The sequence below is a fragment of the Podarcis erhardii genome (assembly GCF_964252035.2).
Source record: "Podarcis erhardii genome assembly, chromosome: 1".
NCBI lineage: Eukaryota > Metazoa > Chordata > Lepidosauria > Squamata > Lacertidae > Podarcis > Podarcis erhardii.
The window spans coordinates 39,871,391-39,893,669 of record NC_138497.1 but is presented as its reverse complement, the minus strand read 5'-3'; the positions used below and the strand labels follow the sequence as shown (position 1 = coordinate 39,893,669).

Here is a 22,279-nt window from a genome sequence, read left to right as displayed (position 1 = left end):
AGCTTCCCATAGGCATCTGGGTGGCCACTGTGAGAACAGGATGCTGACCAAGATAGGTGTTTGGCCTGATCCAACTGGCTCTCTTCATGTTCTTATTTGGATTCAGATTCTAACATATTTTGGGTACTAAATAATAGAAAACCACAGAAGAAATTGTAGACTTTAGAGAAGAGAATAAATAGTTTCATTCGTATATATTGTTCCACACTTTAAAACTACTGTCATGGGCATTTATCTCTCTCTTTGCTTCACCTTCTATGTAGGAGACCCCTCCCATCCCACATAATTCAGTTTGGCTCACTACCTTCCATACAACACTTTAAGCTATTTATCTTCAATCATACACCCCAGGGCTCCATTTTAATATTGTTACGTTAAGTTCTGAGGAATAAAATACGGAGGTGCATAGCTCACCTGGTGGTACAGATTGACCTGAGATATAAAGTTATATCATACAACCTGATATTTAAAGCTGGAAAATCAAATAATCTGTAAGCAAAAGTTTTCAGAAGTCTGAGAATGTTCAACTACATCCAAACCATACTACAGCTCTCAATCCACAATTAGTTTATCATAGCGGCACGAGGAATCTTTTTCATCTATACAGCCACAGTACAAAGTGGATTACTAGACAGTTTGGCAAACTTACATGGCAATCAGTGAGAATCCTTAAGAAATGGTTTCTAAATTAAAAACACAGTTGTGATGGTGAACCTAAAGAATCAAATGATGACTGTAAATAAAATTCTAGGTCAAGGTCACAATCAGTAAAGTCTAAAATATAAAGTCTAAAAGGGTTGTACTGTATGACTTCCAGGGTCCCTTCCAAATATATGATTCTGTGAGTATTGTTCTGCTCCATTTTGCTGCAAAAGGTGTCTTTAGATGGACTTTTGGATAGTGTTGAATTGCAAACTAGTTTTTTTTAAGTACATAAAAAGCAATGAGTAGGGTAGTTCCCCTAAACTCTTACGTCTTCCAAAGCCACTGGCAGCATGTGTGGTACAGCTACATACCAGATAATAACATGGTTCTGCCAATGTGGCAAGAGCAGAGCTTAGGAGTCAGGTCCATTATACCGTATCCTATAAGCTGATGCTTCGGTGCAGTTGCTCACAGGACTGGAATTCCTTTATGGTCTTGACTGGGGGAGGGGGAGATCTAGGGCACTCCAGATGTTGCTGAAATACAACTCTAACCAGCAAGCATGGTCAATGGGCAAGGATGATTGGAGTTCTAGTGCAGTAACAACTGGAAAATCAAGATGAAGGGTTGGGTAATCACAGGACCTGGAGCCAAATGTGGTCCTCCAGGCCTCTCTAGCCACTTCAGGACTGTCTTCAGGCCATATCACCTCCCAGACCTGCTCTGTGTCCACTCCTTGTTGCTGGATTTTGCATGGCTGGAATGTGTCCTTGGATCTTTGGTCCAGGGCTGGAATGTGCCCTGATGTCTCTTGCTTGCCCAGATGGAGGATGCTGAGGTGTGTTTGTGTGCATCTATTGTAGTAGTCTCATTGCTGAGCAACGATGTGCAGAGCTCAATAGAGTGGGAAGCCAGCCAACCAGAAGAGTCTCTGAGGTGTACTTTCCAAGAGGCAGAGGCAGCATCCAAAGTCCTAGGGCCAGGCAAATAGCAATCCATGTGGTCAAACAGTCTAGGGGGTCAGGGAATCTAATGATCATGGGGTCAGGGGTCAAGACAAGCAGGAAGCAGCAAGGTAGGGCCAGGAAATCCAATCACTGTAACCAGCATCTGACTGCTGCTGAAAGCTCTGCTGAAGAAGGCTCCAGCCATCTAGTTCTCACCAGCGCCTTCTCCTCTGTGTCCTTGAAGGCTGAACAGCTGCAGGTGAAGTCACTCTGCCTTCTCCTCTCCCTTCAGGGTGGCTATTCAGAAGGTGAAGCTGACACCTGGGTGCAGAATATATGTGTGTATAAAAAGAAGAGTCACGTTCATTGCTCTGCCCATTTTTGCCCACTACTGGCACGCCCATGAGGGTTATGATGTTTCCCAAATTTTGGGGGGCAGAAGTTGGCAAAGGGTGATACTGAATGGGTTGGAAGAAGAAGGGCGAGGGATGGCATGCTATGTGCATAAGAATGTAAAAAAACCAGCACTGTTATATCAGACCAAAGGCCCATCTAGTCCAGGGTCCTTTTCTCACAGCGGCCAACTAGATGCCCAAGTGAAGCCCAGGAGCAGGACCTGAGCTCAACAGTGTTCCCCTCACCAGCAGCTGGTATTCTGTGGAAGTAGAATAAAGCCACAAAGGGAAGCTCTGGTTGGTGCCCTATCTACCATCCCATTGACTCCACCCTGCCCCACTGGCCTTTAACTGCTTGCGAATAAATAAATAACAGAGAAAAACTGTTCAGGGGGAAATAATCAAATGTATATGGAGATAAGTTAATATTGACAAATTGTCCTCCACAAATGTGATGCTCTTTTGTGCTCTCCCTCTCTCCAAATTTCTCTACAAGCGTCGTGCCAGGGCTTCTCGTCAAGCCATGACTCTCTGCTCCATGCATCAATTGGGGTAATTGGGAATAAGCCAGAAGCGTGTCTGTGCTTCCTTTCATTGCCTGCAGTGCTCCTTTTGAACTACATGTTCAAGTGCTTCTTATTCATTTTCCCCCTCACAAACATACAACCTGAAATCCCAGATCAGTTCTGAAGCCTCAGGATTAGAAGCCAAAACTGAGCTGGTATTTGAGGATTCATATGGTTTTGAGCCATTTTTATTTTTCACTGCTAAAAAAACAACAACAAGAAAACACTCCTGACATATAAACTCCTAACAATTTCTGCATTTTATCTTGACATTAGGCATAACTGAGACAGAGTAGTCTCAACCTGCCGATAATTCCCATTTTACAAAAGCAGAAACTGTATTATAATGGGAGCATACAAATAAGAGCAGTTTCCTGCCTCCTTGTATTTCAGATGCAGAGCAGATAAAAAGCTAGATTCAAACTGATAGTTCTCATCAGGGAATGAACATTAAAAAGCTTAGTGTCTAAGGCAGGCTAAAGAAGAAATGCCTTTAAAACAGGGGCTCTGACAAGAATTGCATCTGCAAAGGAATGCGCAAGCACAATCCTGCACATGTTTACTGAAAACTTAGTCCCACTGTGCACCTCAGGGTGGATAAGTGTGCAAAGGGTCCCAGTCTTAGAGACCCAAGTGCCAACAATTGTGATGTTTAATAATATAGATTAGAAAATGCTGTGCTGGATTGCTGCTACTTGTTCTCCATGGGGCTGCCCTTGAAGACGGCCCAGAGGATGGTACAGAATGCAACAGAATGCAACAGCCTGAATGTTAATGGGCATTTCTGCAGGACACCATAAAACACCAGTTCTCAAAGGCCTGTGCTGGCTGCTTTTTTGTCACTGGGCTGCCAGGTTTTGGCATATAGAGAGCTAAACAGCTTAGGACCCAGTTATCTGAAGGAGCTCCTCTGCCCATAACATAAACAGCCTTGATATCTTGTTAGATGAAAGGCATAGAAGCATAGGGAATCCTTCCACACACATGGTGTACAGAAGCAAGCTGTGGGCTCCTGTACTCTCCCACAACGTAGATGCTGAGGACCAGACCTGAGACCTTCTGCATGCAAAGTAGATGCTCTGTCACTGAGCTGTGGTTCTCCCCCTCCCCCAAACAGGCCATCTGTATGTGGTCCATCTGTAAATAAAAAAGGGGGAAGACATGCTTTCTTCCCATGATAGTATCAACAGTGGTGAGTGTAAATCTTTTCCCCGCTCCTAAACTGTTTTTGGAGGAGTGAAGAATAAAGTGATGGGGAATCCACTTCACCCCAGTAATGTGAGAAGGGGCCCTTAATCTGGTGGTTTTTGTTATCCTTAAAATTTCAAGGGCACTGTCATATGAAACCTGACCAATTTGAGTTGGATGTACAGATTTTTTTTTTTGAAATTTAGCTACTTCTTAAACTGCAAAGCATCTTCCATATCCACATAGATATTTTTAGGTGACTTTTTTGTAATATGGCCCAAGTGCTGTTGCAAATTATTTCCTTCCTTTGTTTTCCCCCCCTCTCTCTTCATGAAACATCTGAGCATTTGCTATTTGCCTTTAAAGCTTTGAAGCTCATATGATAGGAGAATCAAATTTTGTTTCTGCCGGCAATAAATCAAGTGCTTAGTTCTCAAAGTATTATTTTTAAGACCAGTGAGAAGAATTTGGCTACTCTCTCTGGCAAATGCTCTTATTTGTATCATCTGCAGATCAGGCAACTCATCCATCTAGCTCTGTAATGTCTGCACACTGACTGGCAGCAGCTCTTTCAGATGGAAGTCCTTCCCAGCTGTACTTTAAGATGTCAGGGACTGATTCTGAGACCATTTGCATGCAAAGTTTGTATTCTACCATTGAGCTGCTCTGTCTTACCAAAATAGAAGTGTCAGAAGCAGGGTCTGCAACAGGATCAAAGCTATGGTTTGTTGGAAGAGTATTTTTTTATTGCAAATAAATATTACCATTAGAGATTAATAATGTATAAACAGCTTTATGATATATGTCAGTTGCACCTTAGTGCCATATAATAACAGTTAGATTGTGCTATCCACCACCATCAGTGACATCTTAAAAATGCTTTTAAGAATTTTCCCAACCAAAAATGTAGAATCTTTTTAAAATATTTTTCTTCAGTGGAAATGTGTTGGAATTCAAAAACTGTTTCATTATTTTTTCTCCAGAAGGCCTGTAATCTTGGCAAGTCCCTGACTTCCACATACTGCCTCAAAAATACAGTAGTAGAAAGAGCAATACCCATCTTGAATATTGCCACATTGACTTATAGAACTGTGCCCTTGAGAAAAAGACTCAGAGAAAAACGGAGAGCCATGTGGTGACAAAAATGAAATAGAACTGTCATCTAGCAGTTCTTCATAGTCCATCAAGTAAACTATTAAAGATATAAGAAGAGGCACAGTGTGCTCGGGCAAAGGTTGTTAAACCACTACTCCAAGGGCAGGTCACAGCACATTGCTAAAGATTGTTAGTAAAAGATAAACCAGTTTTCTCTATGAAACCTGACACCGCCAGTTCCCAGCCTCACCTTTAATGCTATGTGCTTGCAAACAGGGACCCAGCTGGATAAAGTAATATTGTAAGACCTTTCAGAGAGCAATTGTACTTCAAGTTCAGGATATTTTGCATTAAAGAAGCTTCACACCCTTGTCGTACTGTTGGACTTCTTATTTCCTTTAGCTCACGTATCTTAGCCTTACTGTAATTTAAATAAAGGCATTGTTTTATTTATATATTAGAATTTCCAGCTGGTCACAGCTCTGAAAACTCAAACAGGCAAATACTCTTTCCCATGTAAATTCCAAAATTCAACAGCTTCAGAATGTAACAAATATTCAGCCTCAAACCCTATTAGAAAGCTAAGCCAGATTAAATTATGTGTCTTCCACCCAAATCTTGCTTAAAGGACAAGGTAGGTTCTGAGGGGATCAGAAGTAGGATGAAACTTAACAACTAGAGCTAATTGGAGGCAGGATTCAGGGTGTAAGTCAAGGGTCAAAAGGAAGTAAGTATTCCTAGCGTGTGACACCAGTTGTCAGCAGTCAGGAGAGGTATGCACAAAGAACCAAGTAACAAACTGGGTCTAGGGATTTAGAGGAGATGGGAACCTGCAGAGCAGGCATATGGAGCCTTTGGCTCTCAATGTCATTGGACTGCAACTCCCATCATCCTGGCAATTAGCCATGCTGGTTGGAACTGATGGGAGTTGGAGTACAACAACACCAGGATGGGGGATCCTCTCCATCTCTGCTGCAGTATGAAGATTCAGAAGTCTGTGCTGTTAGCTTTTGTATGTGCAAAAGCCTATAGAACATGTATTAGAAGCTTGTTCTAGTCAGTTACACTGAGAATTATAATGTTGCTTCTGCAGTAATTTTAAGAGCCCAAGTGCCTTGGGGTATCTTATAGGCTATTGAAACAGAATGTCCTCACCTTCTACCAGTTTCCCAGACTCTCAGGCTCTACTCAGTTATGTTCCCAAGAGGATAGAGTTTCAAGCTGTTGGGAAGTTTCCAAATATACTTCTCTCTCTAGCTCACAGCCACAACTATTGGAAGGGCACCCACCAATGATCTTATGTAACATGATGAAACATAGAAAAGGATACTATTGCTGAGGTGCATCAAGTCTGGGCTCCTTGAATCTTTATGAGTCACATCCAAAATCCAGTGTCTTTCATTACCCCTGGAAGACTAGTTGTAGCTAGTGTAAACAGTGGAGAGTCTTGTGACACCTTAAAGACTAACAAATTAATTATGGCAGAAGCGTTCATGGGTCATAATCTACTTCACCAGATGCATACATTGCCATCCTAAACTGGCAGAGATATAAACACGGGGGGGGGGGGGGGGAGATGGTAGCAGTAAGATCAGAGGGGAATGAAATGCAAGGAATACAAACATCTGACCTATCAATGTAAAAACAAAAATGGTATGGTGAACATTCTTAGAGTTTTCTGAATGCAAAAATGAGATAGCCAAATGTTACTAGAGAAACCAGGAAATGCTCATCTATCAAACATCAAGTGTAACTAATCAGTGCCTGCTTTCATTTGAAACACTAGAAATAGTTCTCCCCATGTCTGAAAGTGGCTGAGACAAGTTTGAGATTCCCCCCCTCCCATACTGTACCAGAAAAACTAGGACCTCCTCCTACAAATCCATATTTGGATATATGTCTCTTCAAGTTCTCTCCATCACTTTCTGTTACTTCCTGCTTCCACATAAGCCCTGCAGTTAGTTTTAGATTGTCCACATATCACATAGGTGGTCATACCCTTGGTCTTTAAAAATTATAGGGATCCACATGAGAACTTCTACAAACTAGGACCTTCTTATACCCCCGTAATTTCACAATAAGCTTCCTTTAAATATTCCCAAACACCATATTTCAACACTTCCACCTCATTGCACCAACCCTGTTCCTCACAAAAATAACAAACTTCATTACGTGTTTCCATAGATTGATCATCTAATAACTGTCTCTTCTCCAATCTCACCATAGTGATATCTCAATTGTTTAACCATGCATTGAGCATTCTATACAGCAGGGTGGAGAACCTTTGGTCTCCCAGATATTGTTGGACTACAACTCCCATCATCCCTGACCACTGGCTCTGCTGGCAGGAGCTGATAGGAGCTGGAGAACAAAGACATCTTGAGGGCCATGGGTTCTCCATGCCTATCATAAAGGTTGGGTCATCCATTTCAGAACAGGCACATTAGGACAGGTATACAATAGATTTGCAACAGTGATCATATGTGTGGAAAACTTATGTGAAGTTATTAAAAAGATTAAATGGATTAAACCAAGGACCAGAACTGAATAACTTAGGAAGCTACTGTGGCTTTCAGAGACTCCATTGACACTGTCTGATTCCCAGGAGAACTGAAAGTTATAGGTCATCCCCAGTTATGCCCCAAATAGCCATATATCAAGGAGCAATGTAGTATTTTCAGAATGAGTGAGTTCGTCTTGCATATTTGCAGCAGCAAATCAGTGGGGTAGGGTTTTTTTAGCGATGTAACTTTCCTCTAAAGATACATATTTTTCTTTGGTTTCTCATGAATGCCTCAAGCCCAGCCTGCTAGTCAAATGACCTTGACATTATCGAAAGGGCTCTGACACACATCTGGGGAACAGAAAACACTTCAACAGATCCATTATGTAGATCAAAGCAGAACTCACTTCTTTTGCCATGAAAGAGGGATAGAACACTTGGTAGAAAGAAAACATTTTCTCTGGGTTAAATTAAAAGTAGAGATTTTCAAAGCAATTTCACATGCATGTAGTCATGGTGTGGATATAGTGGTCTAACATCTACCAGCTGAAGACAAACTCGAGGTCTTGTGTTGCCTACAAGATATGATTGTGTTTCTTTTGATAAGTTGAAGTTTGGGGAGGATGTATCTCAAAGTTGCTGTAAATCTGCTCTAAAGAAAACCAGAGCAGACGTCTGCTGTCTGGAATTTCTGCAGCAAATATTAAAAACATTTTATGATGCATTCTCATAATATCTTTCTCACCCCACACATTCCTATCATTTTCCTGAGTTCTGACATTTGATCTTTGCAGTACAGGGAATGGTTTAGAGCAGCTTCTGAAAACCATTGCCCTTTTCTTGGCTCATGAGTTTCTTTGTGAAACAACGCATGTAAAGAGGTCTGCAGTGGAGCCAACAAGCAGTGCAGAAGCTTGTCGTTCCTGACACCTTGACAGGATCAGGAAACACCAGAAAGGCATTGCACAAATGCACCACTGAGGTTTAAATAATGATAGTGCTTTTGAACCATCCCAGCCAATCCTCCCCAATTCATGTCATGTACAAGATGTAGAGCATTGTAATAAATTTAATGACTCCAAGTGGGTAATAGGATATCATACAAAGCCTCCTTTGTTGGGAGGCTACATCTTCCTAGATACTCAGGACCACCATAGTGTAATTCTTCTTATGCTGTGGTGAACTGCATGTGGCAATCTTTGCCTGTGCAAACTACAACTTGCTGTTTCTATAGCCACATTCTGGATAGCATTGGAGTTGCCTAACAAGTTGGCAAAGCTTATTGCGTCTGGTGGAACCTAATACTATGTAATGATAGCTCTGCTAGCACAGCAGTGGTCCACATCAGGACATTTGCGTAATGTTGACTGCCACTTAATGATCCGTAGGCCAATATTATGCTTGGTGTTTGCATATGTTAGAAAGCTGGTGCCAGTGTTCACTAATGCTCACAGTTGTCCTAAAAGTAACATGTGTGTAAAAAGCGTATTTGCATGTGGCCATTGGTTTGGGCTTCATCTTTAATACAAATGTATTTCCCCACTCAAATCAAGCTGTGTTAATTAAGTAGGTGAGGAGACAATGTTCACCTTGTTCAGGAGCATCCACAGCATGGCCACATCTCTTGGCCTGATTGAAGGCTACACAGCTAACTACATTATCTGTTAGGACAGTTATATTCTCTCATATGACAATGACTCGCAATATGTAGTCACAGTCTTCTGGGGGAAGGAAAAAAACAGCAATTACCGTGCAGCACTCGAATCTGCCTGCCAACAGCAGAACAGTGATTTGTGAGACACATCAAGAGCTTCTGGCAAGATCAATCTACCAAGATCCCTGTGATAGAGGAATAATGAGTTGACAAAGACCAATGTTCAGTTGGGTCCAAGCCCAATAAGATTACTGTACAGCATCATCAATATTGTCTGTGTTTGGAACTGACACAATCAGAATGGAATCAATTGCATTTTCCACAGCACTGTCACACATGATTTTTAACTTTGGCTCACAGCGGTGTGGAGGAGCTTGCAGATGTTGGCAGATTTTTTGCTAACTTATGGAATGTCATTATTAAGTAGGAACTGCGCAGTACAGTAATTTGCAGTTCTGCTGTGTTCCCTTGTATGGTCTCTCGTTTGGAGGAGGGAGGCGGAGGAGAAGATGCAGTAGCCGGAGGGATTTGTCTGTTATCACCCTCATCTTGCTGTGATGGCTGAAAGTACCACATGATATACAAGGTACAGCTTGCTCTTTTTCGTGTTTGTGTGTGCACAGGTTTAATTTGAACTGCATACTCTGAGCAATGTACACAGATGCACAGATTCCACCCCTTCTTTGACACAATAAAGAAAATAGTTTGTTTGGGTTTTTTTAAGAGCTCAGTGGTTATGTAGATGACCCTATTTGCCAGATCATCATTCCAGAGTTTTTTAAAAAAGCTTAGAAATGGATTGAGGCAGTTAAAAAAAATCCTTCTCTACTTGGGTGTTTTATAACCCAATGCTCAGCTGCAAAAAGCTATCAGTGATATGTTCCCCGCAATCTATTTTGTGCAGTCCATCCTTTATATAGCTTGTGGGAAAGCCCCATCTATTATGTTATTTTACTGGTGTGGTATATAGCATGATGGTAGATTTGTATGTAAGGGGAAATGAAAACATCTTTGAAATGAGAGGAAATATTCAATATGCAGGGCCAGGTTCCTTTGGAAAATGATTATGCAGATAGGTATAGGGAATCACAAATGCTGGAAGAGGCAAAGTGGCCACTCGTAGGGCAACAACCCTCCACATCAACACCCCTCCCCAAGAGATCAGTGGATGCAATCCATACTAAATGTGGCATAAATCAGGATGGTTACTTAATCAGGAAAGCTGAGTCAAGTGCTACTGGGCAGGGCGGGGTGCCTGCATCTAATTGGATATAATTTCTTCTCAAATGCAAACTTAGCAATCAATTAGATATTGACGGTGAATCAGACCCATTCACTAAGTTTTACTTGGTTTAGGGCAAAGGTTTGCCAGCCTTTTTTGGTTCTGTGGGCACACTTGCAAACTGGATAAGCTACTGCGAGCACCACACGCATTCTGCAGCCAAGCACATTCCACAGCCTACTCTGGCTACAACAGAATGCTTCTTACAAGCCGAACTCTGGGGGGTGAGCAGGGCTTTGTGGGCACCAGTGGAGACTTCTGTATGCCTCAAGTAGAAAGTTGATAACCCCTGGGTTAGGGTCACGTTACCCAACATTATGCTTCTATCAACCTCCTGGTGAGCCAATGCCCTCAGAGAGATTGCTCTTATTCCGCTTGGGAAAATGTCACCCTAAATGCTGTTCTGTAACAGAGTGTTCTGTTTTGAGGCTGCAAGTGCTTATCACAGTTATGGTTATGAGCAGCACTACTACCGCTTAAAAGAGTTTCCAGTCGGCAGTGGTTCCATGTGAGGGTTCAGGTTGTAAGCTTGACCCAATGGGCCCTATCAAGTGAAAAACCTCCATTCCCGAACCACTCCTTTCTGGGAGCTGCTGGTATGGAACCTTTCCACAAGCTAACTCTGGTCATTCATATATGAAGAATAAGCTGCCCCTACCATGTAAACAGGGACACGGGTGGCACTGTGGGTTAAACCACAGAGCCTAGGACTTGCTAATCAGATGGTCGGCGGTTCGAATCCCCGTGATGGAATGAGCTCCTGTTGTTCGGTCCCTGTTCCTGCCAACCTAGCAGTTCGAAAGCATGCCAGTGCAAGCAGATAAATAGGTACCATTCCAGTGGGAAGGTAAACGGCGTTTCCGTGTGCTGCTCTGGTTCACCAGAAGCGGCTTAGTCATGCTGGCCACATGACCTGGAAGCTGTACGCCGGCTCCCTCGGCCAGTAAAACGAGATGAGCGCCGCAACCCCAGAGTCAGTCACGACTGGACCTAATGGTCGGGGTCCCTTTACCTTTGCCTTTACCATGTAAACATTGTATTAAAGGGTGTGTGTGCTAGAGAAGGGTGTGCCAAAATATGAATGGGATTTACAGAACAATCCAAAAGCAGAAGGGGAGTAGCAGTACAGAAGGCTGAAAAGCCACCTTTTCCTATGCCCTGCTGGGCTCGCATCAGCATGGTGGAAGATGGAGGTTTGTGGTTTTCCATTGTTCTGTTTCCTGTTCTGGGTCTTTTAAATATATAATGAGAAATCTCCACAACCCTTTCTGGGGGCAGGGCAGGGCAGGGGAACGGGGGGGGGGGGGCTCTCCCAACACAGTCCCAACATGCCCTCAGAGCATCGCATCATCGCCATCATCATCATTTAGAGGTTGTTCCCCACTCCCACCCTGGTGAACTCAAAGCAGCTTACAAAAACAAACATTAAAAACAAAGTACAAAAACAAGAGTAAACAGAACATAAAATGCTTGGCAATATACCTTATGTATAAAAGAGCAGCTCCAACATAACCCAATCCTGCTAAAATAAAAGCTGAAAATATTTTGCCCTCTCCAATGTCAGAACTCCAACTCTAGAGAGGCGTCAAGTTCCACAGCCTCACAAAGGCGACAAAAGAGGTCAAACTGCCCTGTTCAAAGGCCTACCTCTCTCTCCACCCTTGGAGATGGCAATCCAATGAATGCTATGACTGTTGGGACACCCTCTAAGGGTCCTAACATCTTAAAAGCATGTCTGACCTTGAGGTCCTCTTTTCCTCTAGGTGCTACAGAGAATTATTCTGTTGTCCACTCCTAAAAAACCTTTGCTGATGTTGTTCACCTAAAACATATTGACCACAATTCAACACAGTGTGCTTAAGTTTGTGTTGGATTGTGCCCATTGCCTTGAGTTGGTTTTAAATGTCCTTTGACATACACTAAATAAACCTTTATTTTATTTTCTAGTATAAATTGCAATCTGAACTGTTTTATAGCAAGCATTTTTGTATAGGAATGGAATTTTCAGTGCCTTTGGCATGCTTGAAATGGAAAAAAATAATTCAACATTTCTGCTGAAACAAAGAAACTGTTGAAGGGAGGTTGAATTTTCACATAAAGTTCAGCTTTTCCTGAATATAAATCTCTTCCTGGATATAAAACCTTTTCCTGGATAAAATCCTTTCTGGATATAAAATCTACAGAAGACAGGGTAGGTCATACAGGGGTGGTGTTGCCCTATTTGTCAAAGAAGGGATAGAGTCTAATAAATTAGAAATCTCAAATGGAGAAAAAATAAATTTATTCACAGCAACACTATGGGTAGAAATTCCAGGCCAAAAAAGGAATATAGTTCTGAGGGCATACTCCTGTCGATTCCTCCTAACCAAAACTTTGATGGTTATCTTGAGATGCAAAGAAAAATCAGAGTAGCAGTTACATTAGATATTGCACTAATAATAGGAGACGTCAGTGACCTGCTATCTAAACTGGTGAATATAAATATGAAGTTGAAGAAAAAATGCAAAAGACATATCCAGTTTTACAAAGTTCAATCTGGTGATCTCCACTGGAAGTTTATCAAGCTGAATACCAACAACACTGCTGTTTGACTGTCCTGGAATGGATGTGGGCCAGCCAAAGCCATATTGTATAACAGAGTGCTATTACTGGAGCTCTCTTCTTCATCATTCACCATTTAGGATTTGGGCACATAGATTAAGCCATTGCAGCCTGTACCCAACCTGGTGCCATCTAGATGTTTTATACTACATCTCTCATCAGGTCCAGCCTATCCCATCCTCATTCCCAGCATGCTTCACTCACAGAAGCTACTGCTAGGAGTTCCATGTGCATCCTTATTTTGCGTTACACTGCTTAAATTGATCATTCACACAAGCTGTTATTGTGCAAGTATACCAGCTGATGTAGTCAACTGACTTTTAGATAAGATCTTTAGTAATAAGTCTTGGTCAATTTACAGCAGTCCTGATCATCTTGATAAGCAAAAGACAGGAATTCAGGGAAAGTAACTAGATTTTTTACACTTTAACTTCTCAAAACAACCTTCCAGCAGCCATTTCTGTTGTTAAAGCCAACATTCCAGATTTTTGTAGTGCTTTGGTTTCAATGTTTTAAAATCCCTGTAGAATAAGGTTACCAGATTTTTTTCAATGAATCCAGGGACACTTTTCAACTTCAGTAGGAATGATAGGATTTGGTCAGGGGACTGATTTGTAAATCTGTGGACTGTGCCCGGGAAATGGGGACGCCTGGCAACCTTACTGTAGAAGCAGTTCAGGCCTACGTTTTAGATTTATATGGCATGGGTTGCTGGTGCTGCTCTTAATATGGAAAGTGGTCTAAATTATTTGAGCTGCCTGGCTTGGATATTAGCCCATTCCCTTTGGGCTTCATTGCTATCTTCTGCTCACTTCCAATTCATTTTGATTCTGGGCAGTGGTGCCAACTTGAATAAAAGATTGAGGGACAGGGAAGGTAAGCCCCACACCACATAATTGATCATATGGTGTAGTGCATGCACACCATTTGAATGGCAATGCCCATCAACTTTGGAGGGCCCAGCCCCCTCAGATATTTTAGAAGGGGGCAAAGATTGCTTTGCCCCTAGGAGCAGGTTTCTATGATTCCAGGTGATTTAGACTCTTATACATCTCCCTGAATGGAGGAATTGCTGCAAAAAGTTGTTTCAGTTGGACTTTCCCCTTCTAATGCATAAACTTGAGCAAGCCAAACTTATTGTTAGACAGAGATTAATGGATGTTGATCTATAAGAGCATTATAGTGTGTCTCGGGGACCTTGTTCACTCATCTCTTGGTTTGCCAGGTTCCAGTCCTATGTAGGACATGCCTTATTTGACCTGGCTATCCATTTCTAGAAAAGCTTTTTCTCTGGCACATTTTAATGCCTAACCTTCAAAACCTTTTAGATGGGAGATGTAATGAAATCCCTCTAAACAACCGATTATAGGGCTGTGCATGGGATCCAAGATTTGCTTATCTCTGCATTAATAAATAAATAAATCTGTTTCCGAGTTGCTCTGTGCCATGTCTGCTTTGACCTGCGTATGGGTTGTGAGACACTGTAAAACGAAGCACAGTCTTCCCCACACTATAAAGGGGAAATTTAAATGAAACAAAGCTCTTTGTTTCTCTTTGGACCAAAATGGATGAAATTTTCAGAGACTGACGCTCCCAAAGAACAAATTAAACTAGCCAAATTACAGGGACTGTTTGTGGGGAAAGTAAAAGGAAAGTAGAAGGTCTAATGAGATGCTAGGCATTAGACAAAGACTCCCTGACTGGTGAATTCCACAACAGGCTGCCTTTTTTTGGGGGGGGGAGCCATACTCTAAACCAGCTGGAAAAAGTCCAGTACACACTTCCACTTAAAAGTTCAGAGGGACCAGCCATCCGCTCTACTGAAATCAAGAGGCAACCAAGTTGCGTGTACATGTAAACTTTGTAGCTTCATACAGACTTTTCAAGTGCTAGGTTTTAGGCAACATTTTGGGCAGTTTCACTTCTTGCAAAGCTCACGGACCTCAAGAAACATAGAGATAGTTAGGAAAACAGAGAACTATATAGTCAGAAAGAATTAGAAACAGAGAATTAGAATTAGAAACAACAGCGCAACATGAAGCTTTGTATGGGCTCTGATCTAGCTTGAGATAGGAATTAACATTGTGGCTTCAACAAAGGATGGTGTTTATCTGTTTGCTTTGTAACACAACCCTCCCCATAAAAACTAATTAAAATAAAATAAAATAAAGGATTTCCTAATTACCTTGATTTGCCTTGCTATTTGACCCACGCCCAGAGGTGATGCACGCCCCTAACACATACTGTCATAGAATCATAGACTCTTAGAGTTGGAAGGGACCCAAAGGTCATCTAATCCAACTTCCTTCAGTACAGGAATTTCAGCTAAAGCATCCTTTAATAGCAAAGGATGTCCTTTAATAGCAAAGAGGTGGAGTCAGTACCACATGTTATTTTAAAATGTACTTTTTATCAGGGGTCTAAATAAGCTCTGAAGTACCTCATTATACAAGCCCTCCCAGAATGATCTTAAAGAGGCTCTCTTGATTGTTTTATTAGAGGACTTTAAATTTTTAATTACTAAGCAATTGAACATTACTAAGCATGACAATTATCCTTGGACAATTTGTGTTGGCTTTCTAAATTTCCTTTCTTTTAACGAATTTATGTATTTTATATTCTGGACGTTCTGGAATTTTTTTATTTCTGGTTGGTGGACCATAAATAAATTACATTTATATTCATAAAACTATCTAGCTGAAACTAGGCTGGACAACTACTAGACGACTGAAACTACTAGACAAGGTAACTGCTCATGAAGGCTCAGTTATAAATGGTTGTATTATATACCACAGACAGTGGTATTAATTTTTCCATATTCAGCTAGCATTTTCATTATTATTCAGAAACTTTACTATAAACTTTACTATTAGAATAACAGAATGACACCCAGCAATTTGGAACCAGCACTTATACAAGCAAACTCAGTTAAGCCCAAAGGCCTTCTTCATAAACCAGGTTTTGGCCTAGAAACTGAAAGTATACAGTGATGGGGTCTGGCAGGCTTCCTAGTGAAGGCATTCCACAAATTTGGCACCACCACTGAGAAGACATGTGTTTCCTAGTAGACATATAGATCAGGACCTTAGCTGTTGAATGGAATATGTGAGGGAGTATTTACAAGAGAATTAATCCCGCAGAGTGACCTCTCTAAAGTTATCCTTGAACATGGGCCCCAAAGTGCCATTCATTTTCATGGACAGCTATAAATTGCATTTAAATTATTACTTTATGCATATTTTGCTGCTTCAGCTATAATAAAATACAAAATTGTGCTTAAATGGCATACACCAAAGTGAGGAAAAATATATAAAGGCTTAACTGTTCAGGTATTTAATTGATCTTTTGCACCTTCCATTTAAAACATATTTATAAAATTGCTCTCTCCCGTACGTTGTACTGATACTTGGAAAGTCTTAACTTCTTCTTGTTGTTGTTCTGAAGGTGACAGGCAGTTCTCAGCCTCCACATACTTTTCATCTGTGAGCAACAATGTTGAAACCCATGCATTTTAAAACATCCTGTGGTGCCATCTCCCTTATATAATTTGTTGAGAATGCAACAATTCTATCTTGCTCCTTTTTTCATATTTTCTGTAACAGAATGTAAGACATTTTTGATGTGTAGGAAGGCTGTGTCTTCATATTGTTATGCCATGCATATCCTTTATTTCCTTTTGTTGTTCATCATTCTCTCCCCATCCCTGTTTTATATGACATTTCTGAGATGGTACCCATAGCAACACCCACTAGTAGGGATGAGACTCTGAAGCTGTTTTAGTCATCCCCATAGCTGAGCACTGACAATGCCAGTCATTAATCTAGCGGCGTCTGCCTACTCAGATCTGTACAGTTCCTTGTCTGGTCTTTCCCCCCCTCCAGCAAGTAACCACCTAGTGCACAGAGATCCAGAGACTTGCAGTTAATGATTTGTCACTTATTCAGAATAGCTCCAGTTGGCAGCTGCGCTAGCCATCCGCTATGGCACAGCCACATTGTATTATGATACAATTAGGTATCTCTTGGACTTCAGCATGGGTACCTGATTTTCCAGTTAATCAGTAGGGGGGTTTTTTGTGTATGTGTGTGTATTTTTTAAGTGACTACATACTTTAGATGTAGAGTAAGCTCCACAAAGGACTTAAGGAAAATTGATTTCAGTGTTCCTGTTGCGGTGGTGCTGTGTGGCTGTATCCCAAACGAGTTTAGATACTTTGCACACCCAATTCCAAACACTCTTCAGCTTTAAAGCCCAAACTTGTCACATTTGTCACCTGTGTAGCCAGAGTAAAAGAAATGATTGGATTTTCTTTGAGATATGCATTCAGCATGATGAGGAGCTAAACTAGCAAAGGAAACCGTCAACTTCTGGAAACACTGATACTATTTTATATAAGTCAACAGTGCTGAATTGATGGCTATTTCTCAGCTGTTTCACCCACCTTGAAATCAGCTCCTTTGTTTTGCTAATACCTTGGGGCGAGGCAAACTTTTTTTGGCTGGGGGAGAAAACTGGAGAAGCTGCCATTTTCTTTTCCTCAGGGAGCCCTGTTCAAAGGTGTGTTTTTTAATATTGGAGAATACAAAATGGTTGTTACCATTTTAAAAGAAAATCTCTTGCCACACCATGACAACTGAGTTATAATGGACAGCAATTGAATAGCTACAGAGAAACACACACTTTTACTGAATGGACAGATCATTCACCCAACACCTCATTTTATTTGAGAGGTGCAATGTTAAAAACCCTTCAAAATAAAAGGTAGTGACTGAAAAAAGTTACACTGTGATGTTGCATGCATGTCTATTTTTAATTATGAGCTAGTGGGGGAAAACAGACCTTATGTTCAGAATATTTAAAATATAATAAAGGTAAAGGTACCCCTGACCGTAAGGTCCAGTCGCGGATGACTCTGGGGTTGCGCACTCATCTCGCTCTATAGGCTGAGGGAGCTGGCGTTTGTCTGCAGACAGCTTCCAGGTCATGTGGCCAGCATGGCTAAGCTGCTTCTGGTGAACCAGAGCAGTGCATGGAAACACTGTTTACCTTCCCGCCGGAGCGGTACCTATTTATCTGCTTGCACTTGATGTGCTTTCGAACTGCTAGGTGGGCAAGAGCTGGGATCGAACAACAGGAGCTCACCCCGTCTCGGGGATTCGAACTGCTGACCTTCCAATCAGCAAGCCCTAGGCTCTGTGGTTTGGACCATAGTGCCACCTGCGTCCCTTTAAATATAATGATGCCTTGCAAAAAAAAAAAAGCAAAATATATGCTTTACTCAGAGGTTTGAAAAACCTATGCTGTTGGGGTGGGAGGGACAAGGGATCAGACATTAACAGTGCAGGCCTATGAGTGTGCATTTTTGAATCAGGTTAGCCAGAGTGATTTGTATGCTGTCGAGGGATTCTTGTTGTTGTCTTATTCTTGTTGTATGCTTATTTGTATAACATTATTCTTGTTTGTTTGCCAACAAAGGTCCGAGAGCTGGACCATAAAGAAGGCTGATCGCCGAAGAATTGATGCTTTTGAATTATGGTGCTGGAGGAGACTCTTGAGAGTCCCATGGACTGCAAGAAGAACAAACCTATCCATTCTTAAGAAAATCAGCCCTGAGTGCTCACTGGAAGGACAGATCCTGAAGATGAGGCTCCAATACTTTGGCCACCTCATGAGAAGAGAAGACTCCCTGGAAAAGACCCTGATGTTGGGAAAGATGGAGGGCACAAGGAGAAGGGGACGACAGAGGACGAGATGGTTGGATAGTATTCTCGAAGCTATGAACATGAATTTGACCAAATTGCAGGAGGCAGTGGAAGACAGGAGTGCCTGGCGTGCTCTGGTCCATGGGGTCACGAAGAGTCGAACACGACTAAACGACTAAACAACAACAACAATTCTTGCTTGTAAAATTCAATAAAAACAAAAATAAAAAACAGTGTATGTCTATGCATATCTATCCAAGAGTTCAAATGAGACTTACTCCCAAGTTAATGTGCTGTGAAAAATCAGCTAAATGAATTGGAGTAGCAGCCTCCTTCTTGCCAGTCCTACAAGTCAGTAAAAGTAAGAAAAGAAAGGAGAATATTTTTATAATATTTATTATCCATAAAGGGAATATTTGCATTAGTTAATACATTGTTATCCCTTTGGATCTACACTGCATCTTTATATTTTTGTATTGCTGGGCTGTGGCACTTTATGGTTTACATTTTTAATTCTTTTCTTTCTTTCTTTTTGTTATGTTTGTACTTTTTCAATAAAAAAAAAAGAACGGGGAGGGGAGAGGGGGGCAGGTCTGTTTCCCTTGGCTCAGCTTGCTGGTTCTTCTCTCCATGATACTATTATATCACTTTGACCCATCATCAGTTCTTTCAGTTCTTGTCAATTTTTGAATGACAGAATGGTGTAAAAAATACAAAAGCAAGCAAATCCAACTCAATGACCAGGGAGTGAGTGTGTGTGTGTGTGTGTGTGTGTGTGTGTGTGTTTAAAAATGGCATGTGCAATGCCTTAAGAGGCAAACTTCCATCAATGGAAGCCCTACAATAATGTCTCCAGTTGAAGCTGGCATTCAGAATCAAGTGTATTCTTCTGATCTAGCCTGTTCTTGTGGGCACTCCATGTCCGAGTGTCTTAATGCCCACTGTTATGTACTGAAGTTCTCACCCCGGGCCAGCAGGGGGATACTGTAGATAATTATGCAAATGAAGCATTGAAAGTGACGTTCAGTGATTGGATAGTTTTAGAAAGTTGCAACAGTTACATTGTTCTGGAGCTCTATATAAGCAGGCTGACTGAGCTCTTCAGTTCAGTTCTGTTCTGGCCTTTGAATAAACAAGAGCTGTTTGAAGAATCGCTGTGTCGTCTGATATGTTCACCCACAACTTAACACCCACAGCTGTTTCACTTAATGGGAACAATATCTAAAGTATCAGTTTTATTTAATTGAATGGGAAACTCCCATAAGAGTGCTGTGAGTACGTGGCAGAATTAGGCGCATTAGGCACAGCTCTACCGTTAGACAGCTAACGTGGGTGCCGTGAAAGAAGAGCAAATGGTTGATTTTGTTGTTGTTTGTTGTTCTATTTTTTACTGTATGGGAGTTGGGAAGTATATGTAGGATTTTTCTGCCTCAGGGGAGAAAATAACTTGGCTAACTTTGAGCACTTCTTGAGAGGCAAAGGAAGAGACATTTGTTGCTTGACCTCAGGCAGTAAAATGTCTCCAGCTGCCCTATAGCTAAGCATTGGTGAAAAGCAGCAGATCTGGGTATTGAACAAAGTACTCTATGCATGTCTTAAAATACAATTAATTCTCTCTGCCAAGGAGGATTCCACTGCTGATGATCCATTGGAAACACTCCTGATCAATATTGACCAATTTACATGGAAATCTATAAGCAAAAGACTGACTTATAAAGCAAAAATGAACTTCCTTTAATATATAACTCTATCCAATATTTGATCTTAAATTAGTTCTAAATTCTCAGCAAATTAGAAGATTACATCCACATTAATCCAAATTAAGTCATCATGATTAATGAAATTTCAAATACCAATAGAATTAACTATAATTAGTAACTTTTATAAAGCGTTGCTGAATTAAATCTCTTGGGCAATAGATTTCCCACCCCGAACCCAGCATTGACAGTAAATTCAGTACATATTTAATTATATGGAAAAAGTAATAAGTATGCTATACACACTTTATAGGACTATCCAAGTATGCTAATGAAGCTGGGAAGAGTGTTTGGAAGTCAAGAAATTGGTTCAAGAATACTTGAAATGAGTGCATGTGGAATCTATCCCTAAGGTATCACAGTAGGTATGTGTAACGCCTAAAGCTATGGGTCACAGAGAAGTATAGCCACTCAATCTGCTGCTTCTTGTATGCTGACATATAGTCGTCCCCCCCCCCCCCATAATCTAGGATGCTAAATCATGCTATAATGAAGTACTGAATTACTGAGGCTTTTCCAATTTCCACCGAAATGGACTTTAATTCAAAACTATGCCCAGTTAATTAAACTTTCCCCATGATCTAATTTGCTCTAATTATTTCTATAAATTGAAATGAAACTGGGGTTGTATAAAATTACCCTAAATTGGAGCCAGTCTCCAGTTAGAGGAGAGTTTTTGAAAGAGGGGGAGAGAAGCTAAAATGAGTGAAAGAGCAGAAAGTGTGGGTACTCAACCGCATAATACTTGCTGATAGTTTGAACAAAGCTAAACAAAAAATTTAACTTTTATAACTTGAATTTGAAATTGTCCAATCTCATTCCATTTATTTATTTATTTATTTGAATGGTTAGGTCTCCATACCTTGAGGGCTAGGTACAGGGTGTAATAAAATTAAAAAGCAAATGTAAAAGATTCCATTAAGCTTCAAATAAAATCTAATTAAGGAGATTAAAAATATAGCAAATGCTAACAACTTCAACACCGGCCGTGAAAGACCTGTTTTAGAAAGTGGTTCGAGCACTGGCAGATTTCCAAGGAAAGAGAGAGCCATCATTGTGGTGAAGCCAAAAGGCTGCCTTCTTGTACACACTTACTTGGGAGAACGTCCATAGAACTCAGTGGGACTTACTTCTGAACAGACAAATATAGGATTTTTTTCTCAGCAATATTTATACAATAAAATATTCAATACCGTGTATAACACAGTAAACCAAACAAGAAAGGAGAACATTCAAGTAGCAGATTACTAAGGATAGCAGAACTTCATTTTAAAGAATGCTGGTTAGTTATCAATACAGTCTTCATAGAAGTCTGAGAAAACACAATGCTTCAAGGAACCTGCAAGGAGATGGAACACCATTTCCCCCAACAACATAGGGCCAAACTATATAAGAGAGACAGAGCTATCACCTCTCCATTACTTTCCCACCATTCTACTCAGTCCCATTGTCTAAAGATTCATGAGACTACCACCTTGCTGAAGGTCAGCAGGTCAGATTTTAGTCAGTGTCTGGATGGAGGACCTCTTGGGCGCAATCTGTGAACCATTTTAGGTTCCATAATGGAAGAAAGATGGGACATCATTGAAAGGGAAACAATACAGTGGTACCTTGGGTTAAGTACTTAATTCGTTCCGGAGGTCCGTTCTTAACCTGAAACTGTTCTTAACCTGAAGCACCACTTTAGCTAATGGGGCCTCCTGCTGTCGCTGTGCCGCCGGAGCACGATTTCTGTTCTTATGCTGAAGCAAAGTTCTTAACCCGAGGTGCTATTTCTGGGTTAGTGGAGTCTATAACCTGAGGCGTATGTAACCCGAGGTACCACTGTATAGGGAAAAAAGTAAAGTCTTACACACCAGCCTCTCACACCAGCATCCAGTTTCCAGAATGTATTACTCTTCTGTTTCTAGATCTTTGGAGACAAGTGTGTTGGTTATTGTTCTC

The 22,279-nt window shown here is 41.1% G+C and overlaps 2 long non-coding RNA genes across 2 annotated transcripts in view; one reads left to right on the top strand and one right to left on the bottom strand.

Moving 5' to 3' along the window:
• LOC309345587 overlaps positions 1 to 22,279 on the bottom strand; it is a 65,754-nt gene that overhangs the window by 9,185 nt on the left and 34,290 nt on the right. The gene's annotated exons all lie outside the window — the stretch shown is intronic.
• LOC309344886 overlaps positions 9,473 to 22,279 on the top strand; it is a 36,669-nt gene continuing 23,862 nt past the window's right edge. Inside the window, exon 1 of the long non-coding RNA XR_014157919.1 lies at positions 9,473 to 9,579. This is a non-coding gene — a long non-coding RNA (uncharacterized lncRNA). The remainder of the gene's footprint in view (positions 9,580 to 22,279) is intronic.